The sequence below is a fragment of the Ipomoea nil genome, unplaced genomic scaffold, assembly GCF_001879475.1.
Source record: "Ipomoea nil cultivar Tokyo-kokei standard unplaced genomic scaffold, Asagao_1.1 scaffold2662, whole genome shotgun sequence".
NCBI classification, from domain to species: domain Eukaryota; kingdom Viridiplantae; phylum Streptophyta; class Magnoliopsida; order Solanales; family Convolvulaceae; genus Ipomoea; species Ipomoea nil.
The window spans coordinates 1,327,577-1,348,151 of record NW_017619090.1 but is presented as its reverse complement, the minus strand read 5'-3'; the positions used below and the strand labels follow the sequence as shown (position 1 = coordinate 1,348,151).

General features: G+C 25.0%; 1 long non-coding RNA gene across 1 annotated transcript; it reads left to right on the top strand.

Annotated features, from left to right (window-relative positions):
- The first annotated feature begins 18,751 nt into the window (after window positions 1-18,751).
- LOC109154941 lies at window positions 18,752-19,112 on the top strand. Its single transcript, XR_002049823.1, has 3 exons — window positions 18,752-18,782; window positions 18,887-18,971; window positions 19,091-19,112. It is a non-coding gene; the product is annotated as an uncharacterized LOC109154941 (long non-coding RNA).
- The last annotated feature ends 1,463 nt before the right edge of the window (window positions 19,113-20,575 follow it).

The following is a 20,575-nucleotide window of genomic DNA, read 5'->3' as shown; positions in this document are numbered from 1 at the left end:
ATTGGAACTCTCTCCTCCGATCCCTCCCTCTCTGCAGCCACTGTGCGTCCGTCTCTAAGACCTTGCTTGTATTTCCTTCTCTCGCTGCCTTTTAAATTACAAGGGCTTCTTACCCATCTAGGTAATTATTTCTCCCCTTTCTATTAGGATTTTCACAGAGTGAAGGTATTTTTTCTAGGTTTTCAATGATTCTATGCTTCAATCTGTAGTGTGTAATTCAATAAGATTATATCTTAGAAATGCTACTTAAACCCAACGAAGAGAAGAAATGGTGGATTATAATAATAATAAAGTATAAAATAAAATAAATACATGACATCAATCGGGAAAAATTAGTTGTTAACCTGCTAAAAATATCAATTACTCTTTTTGTCGAGTTTGTTGATGATTTTGGAGTTTATTTGACTTCAGTAGATTAATTGTTATTTCCTAAATAGTTCAATGGGCCTATTTGTATCTTAAAAAAAAAAAAAAAAAACTAACATAATGATATATTTAAAAATATTTTGGAATTGTACCCCTAGATGCATGCATTTATACATATACAATTTATTTTTTTTTGTCAGTAGACTGTAGCTAAACACAATATATATATATATATATATATATATATATATATATATATATATATATATATGGTGAACGTAACATAAGGTTCATTTTAAATATATTGAAGATTATTTTTTAATACATTAAATGTTCAATTTTTTTTTTGGGTGTTGAATATTCATTATTTGGTATATTATTAAATAATGAGCATTTAGTACACAAAAAATGAGCATTCATTATATTAAAAATGAACATTTATTTGTAATATAGACCATAGTACATACATAGTATAATTTCCCAGTCTTCATTGGGGAATGTAGCTGGTCACTAGAGAAACAATTGTTATGCTGTGGAACCGTGTCCACCTTCTATGTTCATAATTACTGAACTATATGTTCATAATTATAAAGCTATATATTCATAATTTTTTGAATTTCATATTCATAATTATTGAACTCTATATTCATAATTACAGAACTCTATGTTCATAATTACTGAACTATATGTTCATAATTATAAAGCTATATATTCATAATTTTTTAACTTAATATTCACAATTATTGAATCTCTATATTCATAATTAAAGAACTATATATTCATAATTATGTTCACAACTCTGTTCATAATTATAGAACTATATGTTCACAATTTTTGAACTATATATTAATAATTATGAACAGTTTTAAAACCGTGTCCACCTTACAAAGTGGAAGCGGTTACACAACATAATTTGCCCTAGAGAAAAGTGTAAATCATGAGTGTAAGCTGTAGGCCCAAATAGGCAAACCCTAATGAAAGTCAATCATTATTGTGTGGACCATGGCACATACAAATTGTGTGGACCATATTTTGTATACTATAAAATAATGTACATTTAGTACAAAAATAATGTATATTCAGCACAAAAATAATGTACATTATATTTAGGCAATATAATGTACACTTAGTACAAAAATAATGTACATTTAATATATTAAAAATGTACTTTTTGTTATGGTCCACATAACACTGTGTAGACCATTATCCACACAATAATTTGCCAATGAAAGCCTGTTTAAATAAATCCTTAAAAATAAAACCTTTTTACTACAGCCCGTAAAGATATATTTATCCGTGTAATATTCCGTTTATCGTGCACAATTTATTCGGCGGTTGCCTAGGTAGGCTATTGATTACAAAAAGATTTTATTGGACTAAAGTAACAAGAATTTCCGCTGTAGTACTGGCTAATTCTCAAATTGCATGTTGATTCTGGGTTCGAATCCCGGCAGCGGAAAACTTTTTATATTCTAATTTTCCGCTTCTCCGTTTTCCAATAACAAGAATTCTCCTTTAGGATTTTATTACACGTTCCGTTCTCAATTTTAAAAATAAATAAATTTGGTGAGATTGTAGATACTCAATTTTAAAAATATCCACTCATGTGCGCATTAACAGACCACTAGAATGCTATAAATAAGGGTGCTGTAAAGATAGAACATTACCAATAATTCATTGAACTCTAGTATGAGTCTTGACTCAAGGCAAAGCAGTCTTGTAACTTATACTCTTGTTATTTATTTTATTGTACTCACTAGTATTTTCGTCCTTACGATGCACGGAATAAATTTGTTATAATATATTAAAAATATATAAATTGATATATAATTATTTAAATTAGAACATCAAATATTATATAGTGCAATTGAAGATATGTTATCATTGCTGAAATTTAAGTAAATAATTGTTCAAATTAATAGCTAATGTGTAGATGTACGCATGCGGTGTTGTAACTTTGAAAATTTTATTTATCATTGTTTAATATTTTTTTTTTATAAATTCGGCAAATGTGCTTGTTCTCTAGCAACTCAGTTATATGAATGACTTTCTATCTTAATTCATTCGTATGAAAGATATATATATTTTTTGTCTATATATATATAGCAATTTTGTCATTTAAAAAAAACATAATATCAACGATTTTATTTACACATTATTGAAACCTCTTTGTAGACGACTTTGGTATGTAGTAGCAACACAATCTTGTCCATCATCGTTTAGAGCTAACACCTTCAATCGATTAGGATGAGTGACTCGGGTGAAAATATATAATAGTAGAAAATTAGTTAATTAGCGATCCTTTTATATTTTAAGTGAATTAGTAATATCATATTCATTTTCATCCAATTATTCTTTTTTATTTTTAGTCAATTAGATTATTATATGCAGTGATATTTTACATAATTTTCGTTCCATTTTTAATTGATTGATGATGTATAATATTATTATTGAAATATTTTCGTTCCATTTTCAATTTACCTTTACTATTATTTAAAACATGCATTTACTATTTATGATGTAGAATATTATTATTGAAATATTTTCGTTCAATTTTAGTTTCCCTTCCATTTTTAATTAAAATGCAATGATCTAACCATTTATTTTTTTCATATTAGTCAATTATGGATCATTTTTTATTTGCAGTCAACTATTAATATTTATTTCATTTTATATTTTCAGTCAATTAGTAATATCATATTCATTTTTAGGCAATTATCTCTTTTTTTATTATTTTTTTTATTTTTAGTCAATTAGCCAATTAAAATATCAGATGCAGTGATTTTTTACCCAATTTTCGTTTCATTTTTTATTGATTATGTAGAATATTATTATTGAAATATTTCTGTTTCATTTTTAATTTTCGTTGCATTTTAAATTAACCTTTACTATTGTTTAAAATATGCCTTTACTATTGGTGATGTAGAATATTATTATTGAAATATTTTCTTTTCATTTTTAATTTACATTTACTTAGCCCATCAAATAAGTGGAAGATTCATTAAACTGTGAAACGTTACCCTGCCATAATGTGATGTGTTTCCAATGCCAATAAAAAGTAACCCATCCAATAGTATTTAACATCCAAAAAACTGCCAGACTATGTAGAATATTATTATTGAAATATTTCCATTCTATTGTTTAAAATTGTGAAAGATTTAAGACATAATTGTAATTTGAGTATTATAATGTGTAATATTATTGTGAAAAATTAAAATGCAATGATCTGACCATTTTCTTTTCTATTTTAGTCAACTAGTATTTTCACCCGTGCGATGCACGGAATGGAAATGTGGTAATATATTAAGAATATTTAAATCGATAAAGAGTTAATTTCACCATAAGGTCGCTTATCTTTCCTGACAATTCCAAATTTAATCTTAGATTATAGTTATTAATTATTACGATTTATTCTATGTTATAATTCTTAGAATAGAATTTTAACCCAGAATTATTGTATGAATAGGAAAGTAGAAATCAACATATTTTAGTAGGAAGAGAGATTTTTTAGGTATTGGGCGGAAAGTTAAAATTGCAGGATTTTGTTTTTATATATAGTATAGAAGTATAGATGTATAGATAGATAGATTACAATAGGAATTGTATTACAGTATTTTATAATATTAGTATAGAATTTTAACCTAGAATTATTGTACGAATAGGAAAGTAGAAATCAACATATTTTATTAGGAAGAGAGATTTATTAGGAATTGGGCGGAAAGTTAAAATTGCAGGATTTTGTTTTTATATATAGTATAGATGTATAGATAGATAGATTACAATAGGAATTGTATTACAGTATTTTATAATACTAGTATTTGCGCCCGTGCGTTGCACGGAATGAATTTGTTATAAAATTTTAAAAATATTTATATCGATATACAATTGTATAAATTATAAAATCGAATATTATATAATATAATTGAAGAATTGAGTTGCACCGATTACGTTTTCTGATGTTATCAATGCTTGAATTCGAATAAATAATTGCCCAATTAATAGCTAACGTGTAGATATACGCATTCGGTGTTGCAACTTTAGAGATTTTATATATCAGTGTTTATAATTTGTATTAATTGGGCTAATTAACTCATTGTCTAGCAACTCAGTTATATAAATTATTTATACGGAAGATATATTTTCTATGTAGATCAGCTATATAGCAATTTTGTCATTTTTGTATATAAAAAAAAACATAATATCAATGGCTTAAATTATACATTATTGAAAATCTCTTTATAGCTAGACGACATTGGTAGTAGTAACGGAATTTTATCCATCATCGTCTAAAGTTAAAACTATCATACTATCAGGATGAGTGACTCGAAAAAAAGTAACATACAATTAACTGTGATTAAAGACTGATTTTTTCAGTAATAACTCAAATATTATATAGTGCAATTAAAGATATGGTTTCGTCCGTGAATTTGTTGTAATATATTAAGAATATCTGGATTGATATATAATTATTTAAATTAGAACATTAAATATTATATAGTGCAATTGAAGATATAGTTTGGATCGTTTATATGTTTTGATGTTATCGTTGCTTGAATTTAAACAAATAATTGCTCAAATTAATAGCTAATGTGTAGATATACGCATGCAGTGTTGTAACTTTGAAGCTTTTATTTATCATTGTTTAGTATTTTTTATAAATTAGGCAAACGTGCTCATTCTTTAGCAACTCAGTTATAGGAATGAATTGCTATCCTAATTCATTTGTATGAAAAATATTTTTTTTTTTTTTTGTCTAAATTGCTTTAAAAAATTTTTATTTTTTTTTGTGTGTAGATATATAGCAATTTTGTCATTAAAAAAAAAACATAATATCACCAATTGTATTTACACATTATTAAAACCTCATATTGTAGACGACATTGGTAGTAGCAACATAATCTTGTCCGTCCTCGTCTATAGCTAACATCTTCAGTCCATTAGAATGGGTGACTCGGGTGAAAATATATCATCGTAAAATATCAGTCAATTAGTAATATCATATTCATTTTCAACCAATTATTCTTTTTATTTTCCGTCAATTAATCAATTAGAATATCATATGCAATGGTATTTTTACCTAATTTCAGTTTTATTTTTAATTGGTGATGTAGAATATTATTATTGAAATATTTCCGTTCCATTTTTAATTTACCTTTACTATTGTTTAAAATATGCCTTTACTATTGATGATGTAGAATATTATTATTGAAATATTATCTTTTCATTTTTAATTTACTTTTACTTGATGATGTAGAATATTATTATTGAAATATTTTCGTTCTATTTTTAATTTCCGTTCTTTTGTTTTAAATTTTGAAAGATTTATTGTGATATAATTGGTTCACATATTTCAATTATTTATTTTTTCTTTAATTATTATAAATAGAAATGATATTGTACTAATTAATTTATGATATTTATCAAATTGTATTTTTTAAAAATATAAGATTTACACATGTTATGAGGGGTTAAAAAAATATTTTAAAATGATTTTTTATTAGTATGAATTTTTATTTTAAAATATTTTATAGCAATCCAAACACTCCATTAGCCTCCTATAAAAAACTGATAAAAGAAAAGTCATTTCATTAAGGAAATTAAAATTAATTAAAGTAAATCAAATCATGCTATATTTATTTGTAACTGACTAACTGTATATTAATTTCATTTTGAAATCATTGCCTCATTGGTTCACATATATGGATTTTTTTAATTATTATAATTTATAAACAGAAATGATATTCTACTAATTAATTTATAATATTTATCAAATTGTAATTTTAAGAAATATAAGATTTACACATGTTATTCAAAAAATAATAATAATTTCCAGCAACTCAAACACTCCCTTAGTCTCCCACAAAAAACTGATAAAGAAAAGTCATATCATTAAGGGAATTAAAACTAATTAAAGTAAATCTAGTCATGCTATATTTATTTGTAACTGTATATTAGTTTCATTTTGAAATCATTGGTTCATATATTTGAAATTATTTATTTTTTTTTCTGTAATTGTTATAAATATAAATGATATTGTACTAATTAATTTATGATATTTATGAAATTGTATTTTTTTAAAATGTAGTGTTTTACCAGTGCGTTGCACGGAATTTTTTTTTTGTTTTTTTTTTTTGTTTTTTATGAAATTAAAATTAAAATAAAAAATAAAAAAATGTTAAAATGTACAATATAATAATATAGTTGGACTTTTATATATTTGGTCAAGTATCTATTTTCATAACATACAAAATTTAAATTTAAATTTAGTATGGTTAATATAATCTCTAATCATGTACATATTTAGATAAGTTTATAGAAAAAATTCATATAATTAATTTGATTTATTCCAAATTGTATTATATATATATTATTAATTCTAAAAATATGAATACTAATAACTAAGAGAATTGTACTTAGAAATCAATAAAAATGTAAATTCTAAATTTTGTATGAATAAATATAAACTCTAATCGGACACATATAAGTGATTGTATAATACATTGTATATACACATAATATTTATTAATATGTATATAGGAAAATTATAATATAATTTCATTATTTTTAATTTATATTGATAGATTTATACTTAAAAAATTATATTTAGAAATTTAAAAAGTGTATGTATGTATATTTAAAAAAATATAAATATTCATGTTTTGTTAATTTTATAATTTTATTTTTTTTAATTATATTTCATATTTTATTAATTATAATTTAATGAAATTGTCACAAATATTTCTACGAAAGAAATCTTATATTTCTCAAATTTCTTAATTATATTATTTATAATTACCAAATATTGTGGCAATTACAATAATAATTTCATTAATTATATTAATTATAACATTTTTTCTCTTCCAATATTTAAATACATTATCATAATAATTACACAAAAGAAGGAAAGAAAAATTATGAGAATAATTACCTTTAATAAATTAGGAAATTATATTAAAAATAATCTATATATATGAAGGTAAGTATATTTATTTTGTGCCCAATAATATTATACATTAAGTATAAATATATATATATATATATATATATATATATATATATATATATGTATATAAATTACCATAATAATTACCCCGAAAAAGGTGACAACATATAATTATTAGGCAATAATATTAATAATTAATTATTAAGGCAAGTATAATAGATTTTGTACTAATAATATTATACATCTATACACTTTTAATTCTATATTGATAAGCATAATCTGTGTATATACTTTAAGAAAATATTCATTATTAAAAAGGGAATATAATTTAAGAAGTAAATTATTAATTAGATTACCTAATATAATTGTCCTACTAATTAATTCCATGCTACTATGTATAATAATTCATATATTTGAAAACTTTTTAAAGCTAAATACCTATTAATTACTTTAATAATTAAGATAATTTTTAGTCAATCAATATTCAATAGTACTAAATGTATTATTTTGAATTTTTATAAATAAGATATAATATTATTAAACTGAAATAAATAAAATAATGTGTACATATTACCAAAGATTTTATAATAGTAATTTTTATTTCCTAATTGAATTTGTCAATTATTAAACATTGTTTATGGTAATTATTGTATGACATTTAATACTAAAATTATTAGGTAGAATTTTTATAATTAAGGTATAATATTACTACGGAATGAGGTATCGCCGGGCTGTCAATAAGGCATTGCCGAGGCGATTTCAATTTCGCCGGAGACCTTTCCACCGACAGAGGAGTTGAAGAAACCAGACCATTCATTATAGAAGAATCGGACCCGAATCTGCGTATACAGGTTTTTTTTTTTTTTTTTAAATATTAGTTTGAATTTTGTTTAGTTATGTGTTCTGGAGGATATACAGGGTTTTTTTTTTTTAAAAAAAATATAATTACTGATTATATTTCCAATAAAATATTAATATATTCATTTCATTTTTCCTTCATAAATAATTAATATAAGTATAATAATTATAATCATATAATTACTGATTATATTTTAAATGAAATATGAGTATATTCATTTCTTTTTTCACTCATAGAAAGAGTTAATATTCATTTCCATTTCTTTTTCCTTCATAATTTTTTTCTAATATTTCATGTGGTGGTTACTAATTTTTTCGTAGGGAAAGCGGTGTTATATTTTCAATAAATTTTTAATATTAAATCTTTTTTTCATTTGGCCTGATTCCTGTGTCTATTAGTAACAAAATATTAATAATAGATTCTCGTGTGTAAAATTCATTTTTTTTTGTTCATATTCATTTCCTTTTTCCTTCATAAATAATTAATATAATTATAATAATATAATTACTGATTATATTTTAAGTGAAATATGGATATATTCATTTCCTTTTTCATTCATAGAAAGAGTTAATATTTGTTTTCATTTCTTTTTCCTTCATAATTTTTTCCTAATATTTCATTTGGTGGTTACTAATTTTTTTTTGTAGGGAAAATTGTGTTATATTTCCAATAAATTTTTAATATTAAATCCTTTTTTCATTTGGCATGATTCGATTAATTGGCCTGATTTCCATGTCGATTAGTAACATGATATTATAACAGATTTCTTTGTGAAATATTCATTTCCTTTCTCGTTCATAAAAAGAATTAATATTCATTTCCACATAATTAAAAAATAATATTATTATAAAAAATATAATTACTGATTTTATTTCCAGTAAACTATTAATATATTCATTTCATTTTTCCTTCATAAATAATTAATATAATTATAATAATTATAATCATATAATTACTGATTATTTTTTAAGTGAAATATGAATATATTCATTTCCTTTTTCACTCATAGAAAGAGTTAATATTCATTTCCATTTCTTTTTCCCTCATAATTTTTTCTAATATTTCACGTGGTGGTTACTAATTTTTTCGTAGGGAAAGCGGTGTTATATTTGCAATAAATTTTTAATATTAAATCATTTTTTTTTCATTTGGCCTAATTCCCGTGTCTGTTAGTATAACAGAATATTAATAATAAATTTTCGTGTCTAAATTTTATTTTTTTTCCTTTCATATTCATTTCCTTTTTTCTTCATAAATAATTAATATAATTAATAATATAATTACTGATTATATTTTAAGTGAAATATGGATATATTCATTTCCTTTTTTCATTCATAGAAAGAGTTAATATTTGTTTCCATTTCTTTTTTCTTCATAATTTGTTCCTAATATTTCATTTGGTGGTTACTAATTTTTTCGTAGGGAAAACTGTGTTATATTTCTAATAAATTTTTAATATTAAATCATTTTTTTCATTTGGCATGATTCCCATGCCTATTAGTATAACAGAATATTAATAATAGATTCTCATGTGTAAAATTCATTCTTATTTCTGGTCATAAAAACAATCTGGTACGTTTGTAATATTCATTTTCAATCATAAAAATAATCTGGTACAATGTTTAATAATCATTTTCTTTTTCCTTTACCCTAATTTTCTGTCTAGCAAATTAGTTATTTACTTATTAAGCACATTTTTTTTTTTAATTCGAGTCCATTTTTAATATTAATTTCATTTTTCTTTTAGTCTGATTTCTGTGTCAATTTAGTAACAGAATATTAATAACAAATTTCATTATTACAATTAATTTTTTAGTTTTTTTATTTTTTGAATTAGAATAATGATAATTGTAATTATATTAATTAATTAATTGTATGGATATCTTTTTGCAATGAGATACTGATCCATTAATATGCAATGTACCCAGATGTGTTCTCCTGCCTCAAAGCCTAATGAATCATACACATGTTGCATCTTAAATGCACGTAGATATAGACATTCAATTTTTTTTTTTTTTTTGAGAATGCTAATCGATTCACTGATAGTTGAAGGTAGATAACAATACTTATAATATGAAATTAAACCTTTTGGAAGAATAATATGAAGTTAAACTCAAATCCAAGTTACTTTACATCTATTAATCCCTAATTGAGATTATATAAAAAGGAAACATAGATTTTTTTTTTTTTTGTATGCTATTAGCTCTATTACATTGTAGTATCTGTTCATATACTTTCTCAACCTACTGAAACACAAAGACTCAACCTACTGAAACACAAAGAGCCAATAACGCCTCCACTGAGGCTTGAACTTATAACCTTCCAAATGGAAGTCCAACCCGAATACCATTAGACCACATAGTCCTGGTGGAAACATAGATTTAAATGATTTCATCTAAGAGCATGTAAATATGGTGACTGCTTTAGTGTTTTTAGAGAGACAACGTGCTTTACCAATTCGCCAGGAAGAACCAATCTCATGCCGGCCTGGATATCGCGGAAAGTGATTATCGGCTTCTTGTTGTAGTGGGCCAAGCGAGCTTCAAGAAGATATCGTTGATGAAGCTATTCATGATGTCCAAACTGCAAAACATATTGAAGTACGTGAGAATATAGTTAGAAAAATGTAGAAAATTCATACAAAAAGAAAGCAGAAAGATGAGTCTGAGATTCTTTGATTGAAGAAGCTTTTGTATTTATAGGTAGAAAATACTAATTCAAAAGGAAAGTATAATAATTTATTTATTTAAGGGAAAGTATAATAATTTATTTATTTAAGGGAAAGTATAGTAATTTATTTATTTAAGGTAATAACATTATTATTATTATTATTATTATTATTATTATTATTATTATTATATTATTATTATTATTATTATTTATTTATTTATTTATTTATTTAATTTCCATTTGACATTTACTTACTAAATAAGTTTTACTACAAAAGTTTTGGGGGGAAAATTTGTTAGGAGGATTTTACTTTTATATATATATAGATATAGATTAGAATAGAATTTTAACCCATAATTATTGTACGAATAGGAAAGTAGAAATTAACATATTTTATTAGGAAGAGAGATTTTTTAGGAATTGGGCGGGAAGTTAAAATTGCAGGATTTTGTTTTTATATATAGTATAGATTATTGTACGAATGGGAAAGTATAAATCAATATATTTTATTGGAAAATGAGATTTTTTAGGAATTGGGCCGGAAGTTAAAATTCTAGGATTTTGTTATTATATATAGTATAGATGTACAAAGGGAATTGTAATATTGTATTACACTATTTTAAAATTTTAGAATAGAATTTTTACCCAGAATTATTGTACGAATGGGAATGTAGAAATCAATATATTTAATTGGGAAGAGAGATTTTTCAAGAATTGGGCGGAAAGTTAAAATTCTAGAATTTTGTTATTATATATAGTATAGATGTACAAAGAAAATTGTATTACACTATTTTAAAATTTTAGAATAGAATTTTTACCCAAAATTATTGTACGAATGTGAAAGTAGAAATCAATATATTTTATTGAGAAGAGAGATTTTTTAGGAATTGGGCGGGAAGTTAAAATTCCAGGATTTTGTTATTGTATATAGTATAGAGTATAGATGTACAAAGAGAATTGTATTACACTATTTTAAAATTTTAGAATAAAATTTTTACCCAGGATCATTGTACGAATGGGAAAGTAGAAATCAATATATTTTATTGGGAATATTTTTTAGGAATTGCGCGGGAAGTTAAAATTTCAGAATTTTTTTGTTATATATAGTATAGATGTACAAAGGGAATTGTATTATACTATTTTAAAATTTTAGAATAGAATTTTTACCCAAAATTATTGTACGAATGGGAAAGTAGAAATCAATATATTTTATTGGGAAGAGAGATTTTTTAGGAATTGGGCGTGAAGTTAAAATTCCAGGATTTTGTTATTATATATAGTATAGAAGTATAGATGTACAAAGAAAATTGTATTACACTATTTTAAAATTTTAGAATAGAATTTTTACTCAGAATTATTTTACGAATGGGATTTACCCAGAATCATTCTACGAATGAGAAAGTAGAAATCAATATATTTTATTGGGAAGGGAGATTTTTTAGGAATTGGGCGGGAAGTTAAAATTCCAGGATTTTGTTATTATATATAGTATAGACTATAGATGTACAAAGGGAATTGTATTACACTATTTTAAAATTTTAGAATAGAACTTTTACCCAGAATTATTGTACGAATGGGAAAGTAGAAATCAATATATTTTATTGGGAAGAGAGATTTTTTAGGAATTGGGCGGGAAGTTAAAATTCCAGGATTTTGTTATATAGGGAAAATGACACTTTTTCCCCCTGAGTTATATACTTATAGTACTTTTTCCCCCTCAATTATTTAAGTGGCTCTTTTCCCCCCTAAAATGTTAAATGGACATATTTACCCTTAAAATAAATATTTAAAATAAATATTTCATTTATTTTTCTTCTTCAACAAATTATTACTATAATTTGGTTCAAACCAAACAGATACTATAGCAACCAAACCAAAATATTCCAATTACAATTTAGAATCAAAACGCGATATTTAGAGTTTATTAAAATCGCAAATCGAAATGGCCGGTTCATGTTCCGAACTGAAAAAATAAAATACATTTATTGTTGAATTTAGACTATTTTAAAATAAAATTTAAAATAAAGACGGTTCAAAATCGCGAACCGGATCCGGAACCGCCGGTTCACGGTTCATGATCCAGTTTTTTTGGTTCATAAATTTAATAAATTGAAATCTAAATATTGGATTCTAGATCTGAATCATATCCGAAAACTTTTAATTCGATTGCTATAGTGTCCGGTTCAGTTCGAACCGAACCGTGGTCATTGCTACATATACATAATAATTTGTTGGAGAAATAAAATAAATAAAATGTTTACTTTAAGGGTAGAAATGTCAATTTAATATATCAAGGGGGAAAAACCACCACTTTTAAAATAATTGAGGGGGCTAATGTGCTTACATAAATAATTGAGGGGGAAAAGTGCTATAAGTATATAACTTAGGGGGAAAAAGTGTCATTTTCCCTTATATATATTATAGATTATAGATTATAGATTATAGATTATAGATTATAGATATTATAGATGTACAAAGTGAATTGTATTACACTATTTTAAAATTTTAGAATAGAATTTTTACCCAGAATCATTGTACGAATGGGAAAGTAGAAATCAATATATTTTATTGGGAAGGGAGATTTTTTAGGAATTTGGTGGGAAGTTAAAATTCCAGGATTTTTTTTATTATATATAGTATAGATGTACAAAGGGAATTGTATTACACTATTTTAAAATTTTAGAATAGAATTTTTACCCAGAATTATTGTACGAATGGGAAAGTAGAAATCAATATATTTTATTAGGAAGAGAGATTTTTTAGGAATTGGGCGGGAAGTTAAAATTTCAGGATTTTGTTTTTATATATAGTATAGATTGTATTACACTATTTTATAATATTAGAATAGAATTTTAACGCAGAATTATTGTACGAATGGGAAAGTAGAAATCAATATATTTTATTAGGAAGAGAGATTTTTTAGGAATTGGGCGGGAAGTTAAAATTTCAGGATTTTGTTTTTATATATAGTATAGAAGTATAAATTGTATTACACTATTTTATAATATTAGAATAGAATTTTAACGCAGAATTATTGTACGAATGGGAATGTAGAAATCAATATATTTTATTAGGAAGAGAGATTTTTTAGGAATTGGGCGGGAAGTTAAAATTTCAGGATTTTGTTTTTGTATATAGTATAGATTATGGATCATTTTTTATTTTCAGACAATTATTAATATTCATTTCGTTTTTTAATTAACCTAAGTTTTGTTCATTTTTCTATCTTTAATTTTCTGTCAATTATTAATATTCATTTCTTTTTCCAATTTACCTAATTTTCATTCCATTTTTAATTAATGATGTAGAATATTATTGTGAAATATTTTTGTTCCTTTTTTTTCATCCTTTTTTTATTTTTTTTTTATTAATTTACCTCTATTATTTACTATTGTTTGGGCGGGAAATCAAGTAAATAGAATTTTGTTTTTAATTATAGTATTGATTTTTTTTCTTTTTCTATTGTTTGAGCGGGGAAGTAAGGAATGAGGATTTTGTTTTTAATAATAGTATAGATATATTGATAATCATTTCATATTTTCCTATTTAACGGATTATTATTAGTATTAATCAGAAAATTTCGTTTCTTTTTCTATTTTTACTGAATTAAAGATCCTTTTTTATTTTTCTATTTTACAACAAACTTTTAATTTTATTTATTATTATTAGTATTAATTAATCGGTGAATTTCGTTTCCTTTTCTATTTTTCGTAAATTAAGGATCTTTTTTTATTTTTTAAATTTTTTTGTAAGATTTTTTTTTGTACTGTTATCCTTATTATGACATTTTTTTAAACAACCTTTATTAGTTTCCTTATTTCATTTTCATTGAATTAAAAATCTTTTTTTTTTCAATTTTACTGATTATTATTAGTATTGATTAGTGAATTTCGTTTTTTTATTTTCATTTTTAGTGAATTAATGATCCTTTTTTATTTTCCTATTTTACTGCTAACTTCTTTACTGATTATTATTAGTATTAATTAATCAGTGAATTCCATTTCTTTTTTTTATTTTTCATGAATTAAGAATTTTTTTTTCTAATTTTTGGTAGGTTTTTTTTTTTTTTTTTTTTTTTTTTTTTTTTTTCACAACCTTCCATTTTTTTTTTCATTTTCATTGAATTAAGACTCCTTTTTTATTTTTTTATTTGACTGATTATTATTAGTAATAATTAGTAAATTCCGTTTATATTTTCATTTTTAGTGAATTAAGGATCTTTTTTTATTTTCCTATTTTACAATAAATTTTTTTTTAGTAATTATTGTTAGTATTAATTGACCAGTGAATTTCGTTTCCTTTTCAATTTTTTGTGAATTAAGGATTTTTTCTATTTTACTACGAACTTTTTTACTACTTATTATAAATATTATTAATTGGTAATGTTTTCTCCTTTTTTATTGTTTGGGTGGGAAAGTAAGAAATGATGATTTTGTTTTTAATAATAGTATAGATTTTTAGTGAATTAAGGATTCTTTTTTATTTTCCTATTTTTACTGCTAACCTTTTTACGGATTATTATTAGTATTACTTAATCAGTGAATTTCGATTCTTTTTCCATTTTTCATGAATTAAGAATCTTTTTTATTTTTCTAATTTTTGATAGGATTTTTTTACTGTTATTCTTATTATGATTTTTTTTCACAATCTTCTATTTTTTTTCCTTTTCATTGAATTAAGACTCCTTTTTTATTTTCCTATTTTACTGATTATTATTATTAGTAATAATCAGTAAATTCCGTTTATATTTTCATTTTTAGTGAATTAATGGTCTTTTTTTCATTTTCCTATTTTACTACAAACTATTTTTACTGACTATTGTTAGTATTAATTAATTAATTAGTGAATTCCGTTTCCTTTTCTATTTTTCGTGAATTAAGGATCTTTTTTTTTTCTATTTTACTACTAATGTTTTTACTAATTATTATTAGTATTATTAATTGGTAATTTTTTTCTCTTTTTTATTGTTTGGCCAGGCTAGTAAGAAAGAAGGATTTTGTTTTTAATAATAGTATAGATTTATACTTTAAAAATTACAATTAGAAATTTAAAATGTAGAATTCAAATTTTGTATGATTAGTATAGTGCATAAGTGTATGTATGTATTTAAAATTTTTTATAAATGTTTATATTTTGTTAATTTCATAATTTCATTTTCTTTAATTATATTTCATATTTTATTAATTATAATTTAATGAAATTGCCACAAATATTTTCACGGAAGAAATCTTATATTTCTCAATTTCATTAGTTATATTAATTATAATTACCAAATATTGTGGTAATTACCATAATAATTTCATTAATTATATTAATTATAATACTTGTTCTCTTTCAATATTTAAATACATTACCATGGTAATTACACGAAAGAAGGAAAGGAAAATTATTAGAATAATTACCATTAATAAAAATTAGGAAATTATATTCAAAATTAATTATATATTAAAGTAATAATAATTTATTTTGTGCCAATAATATTATATATTAAGTATAAAAATATATATGTATATAGATTACCATAATAATTACACCGAAAAAGATAACAATACATAATTATTAGGCAATAATATTAATAATTAATTATTAAGGCAAGTATAATTTATTTTGTACTAATAATATTATACATTAAGTGTATACACACACACACACACACACACACACACACACACACACACACACACACAATAAGTGTATATTATATTAATTATAATTATAATATTTGTACATCCTTTATATAATAAAGCTATATGGTTCGGGAAATAATTAATGCTACAATTAATGTCACAACATCTTTTATTATATAAAAAAAAAAAAACAACATTTTAAAAATAAAATAGCTATATATTATATAATCACATAAAAAATATACTTTTGAAAAATAAAATAGCTATATATTATATAATCATATAAAAAATGTGTTCAATTAGAGTTTAAATTTACACATACAAAATGCTTTCCAAATGTAATTATCTTAGTTATTATTCGTATTGTGGAAATTATAATATAGATGAAATACAATTAAGAATAAATCAATGTAATTATCTAAATTCTCTCTATAAGTTTATTTGAATATGCACATAATTAGATACTATATTAACCATACAAAATTATAATTTCAATTTTAATTGTAATTTTTTATACTATAAAAATAATAAATACTTGACCAATGGAAGCTCAAAAATATTATTATATTAAATAATTTAAAATATTTTAGTTTTTCTATTTTTTATTTATATTTATAATAACATAATTTTTTCCCGTGCATCGCCCAGGTGAATTACTAGTTTTGTACTAATAATATTATACATTATTTTGTACTAATAATATTATACATTATTTGTTAGTTCAAATACGTGATTTAGTCCTCAATCTCTATCTTTAACTTCTGTGTTTTTGGTGTTGAAACCAGGCTTCGGTTTCGTTTTTCGTATACATCTTGTAATTATCTCAGAGGAATAAAGAGAGAGAGAGAAAAAAAGAAAGAATCACCGCTTCGTTGCCTGTGAGGAGAAGAAGAGTTTGATTTTTGAAAAGTAAAACACCGGCTCTTCCTTGCTACCGGAAAATTAAGAAATCATCTTTGTAGTCAATTTTACCACGGTCTCCATCAACGCCCAATCTGTTGGATCCATTAGCACTAAAAACACTTCAAGCTACAATTGCAAAATAATAATAATAACAACAACAACAACAATAATAATAGTAATAATAATAATAATAATAATAATAATAATAATAATAATAATAATAATAATAATAATAATAATAATAATAATAATAATAACAATAATCATCATCATCATCATCATCATCTTGAAAATTGTAAAAAAAATACTTACGTTTTCATGAGTGCAACACCAAGATATGATTCCACAGAGAGAACATGAAGAAGAGCGAAACAGTGCAAAAGGAAAAATTATGATTTCCAAACTCACCAATCCATTGTATTTATAGGTAGAAAATATGAGAATTATAAACTTGTATAATTTTTCAAAAAGGAAAAGTGTAATTATGTAATATTACCAATTAATAAATTTTAATTAATTTCCATTTTACATTTTCTTACCAAATAAGTTTTACTACAAAAGTTTGAGCGGGAAAATGAAATAGGAGGGTTTTGTTTATATATATATATATATATATATATATATATATATATATATATATATATATATATATATATATATATATATATATATAGATATTGGATCCAATGAGACCCATAATTTGATGAAATGGTGAAACGTCATCTGATTCGTTTATTTTTAGTTTTTAACGGTTCAGATATTTTGTATTTGGATCTCATGTGCTGATGAGTTTTAAAGGAGCTAGGGTCATTGTAGTCTTTTGTCTCCATATTTATTTCTTTCCCTTAATTATTGTCGCGTGTGTGTATGATGTTGGGCGTTATTTTTGGGATCAAATCAATATCAATATTATTTCGATTTCACTGCCGTGACTCTTCACCTCGCCAACGTCCCATCAGTTCCTCTCATGTCAGTGTTCTCCATCGCTGCGACGCAAGGTTTTAGGCAGGCTCTTCTGTTTTTGGCGAGCGCACTCCTCTCCGATTTCAGTCTGACGGTGGAAACGGCTAAGGAAAACGGCGTCCATGGGTGTGCAGTAAGGTATCTTCTTTTCTGATGACCTTTTCCCGTTCGATATTCCGATTCTCGTTTTTTTTTTCTTGGGTATTATGTTGGGTTGTTTTTGTGCGATTGGGGGAGGGGGGTAGTGTCAGAAGTGTTGGGGGTTGTTTACTGTTGGATTCTGGTGGGTTAATAGGGGGGTTCCGGCGGGACCGGGGGAGGGGGTACTGTGTAGTTTTGGGGGTTGTCGGCTTTTGTGGGGGGTTTTTTTTTTTTTTTTTCTTGTTCTAGGTAACTATGAGATTTTTTTTAAATGCTTTTCCATTGGTTTCACCAACCTCGCTTTACACACGTAAGAATCTTTCAGTTTGTCAGGCAAAGATTTCCACAACTCCAATTTTTTCCCACTTAAAGAATTATGCATAGTTTATTTTTCCATTTGCTTATCCTTCATAGTGCAATTTGATATCCAGCTCCTCCAGAGTCTCAAGGCTACCTGCTGGTTCATGCAAATGGTGGACTTAATCAGATGAGGGCAGGGGTTTGTATTCTTTTCTCTCTGATTTATTTTGCATTAGAGTTATTCAATACAATTCCAAGCCAAGATAAGATAGCTCGCATTTGTTGAAGTAGATAAAGAGTTTTTGATGACATGAGCAGATATATTTGAAGTATCGATGAGTGCGTTGGTGTGGGGAAGTGTGTGCGCTTGTTGGTCATATTTGAACGTTGGGATTCAATAATGTTGGTTTTGTTTAAGTATCCGGAATATATTTTTTTTTTATTTTTATTTTTTATTTTTGTGTATGTAAGGTAGTTTTAATCATCATTGGCTTTTCATGTTTTCATTTATTATAATATTGTAGATCATATTGTAATGCAATTAGTTTGTGTGTTCTTGGGGTGATGTTTGTGCGTAATTCTGTAATTGCTAATTGGTTGGTGCATTCTAAGTAATTTGCTAGTGCGTAATATTGGGCTGGTGGGATCCCGATTTTGGTTTGTGCACTGTGTGTGGGGGGGGGGGGGGGGAGCGGGTGCTTAGGAGTATGATAATTATTTTTACTATTTTGTGGTAACTTTTGTTGGTAACTATGCATTAATTTCGGTATGACTAGGTGTCATGGCTGTAGAGACGGTAGATGCGGTAGAGGCTGTACATTTGATGCCGTCCAAGGATGTTGAAGCACCCCCTGTTCCGCAACCAGACACGGATTCTGATAGCTCGAATGATGGGCTAGATGCGGATGATTAGATAATTGTAATTCTATTAATGAGATATTTGAAAAATTGTTGTTATTTTTTTGAATGCTTGAATTCATATATTTTATTTTATTGTATTTTTATAAACTTAGTATTCACCTTCTAATTCGTATACTATTCATCGAATCCACCTTAACTTATATTGAATTACATCTGTATATTCCACATTACATATTGTGTAGAATATGGGAGTAGAAATTAGTGTGTGAGTTCTTGGGGTGAGGTTTGTGCGTTATACTGTAAATACACAAACGCACACGCTGGCGTGAACAAACCCATTATAATACTAATGCCCATGATGCACACTCCGTCGTAAACAAACGCACACACCATAATTCATGAACTAACTAAATAACACCCATACAATCTAATTCATACAAAATGAGCACACAATTTCATCCAGGTTTGTGCGTTATACTGTAATACACGAACGCACACGCCGACGTGAACAAAGCCATTATAATACTAATGCCCATGATGCACACTCTGTCGTAAACAAACGTACACACCAGAATTCATGCACTAACCAAATAACACCCATACAGTCTAATTCATACAAAATGAGCACACAATTTCATCTAGGTTTGTGCGTTATACTGTAATACACAAACGCACACGCCGGCGTGAACAAACCCATAATAATACTAATGCTCATGATGCACACTCCGTCGTAAACAAACGCACACACCAGAATTCATGCACTAACCAAATAACACCCATACAGTCTAATTCATACAAAATGAGCACACAATTTCCTTTCACGCACACGCCATAGGACCTAGATGCACAGACCAACGTACAAAGTTAATTACATACTTAAGTCAGCAACTCTCATAATACAATTACAATTACTAATGCACAGACTAACGTACAAAGTTAAAC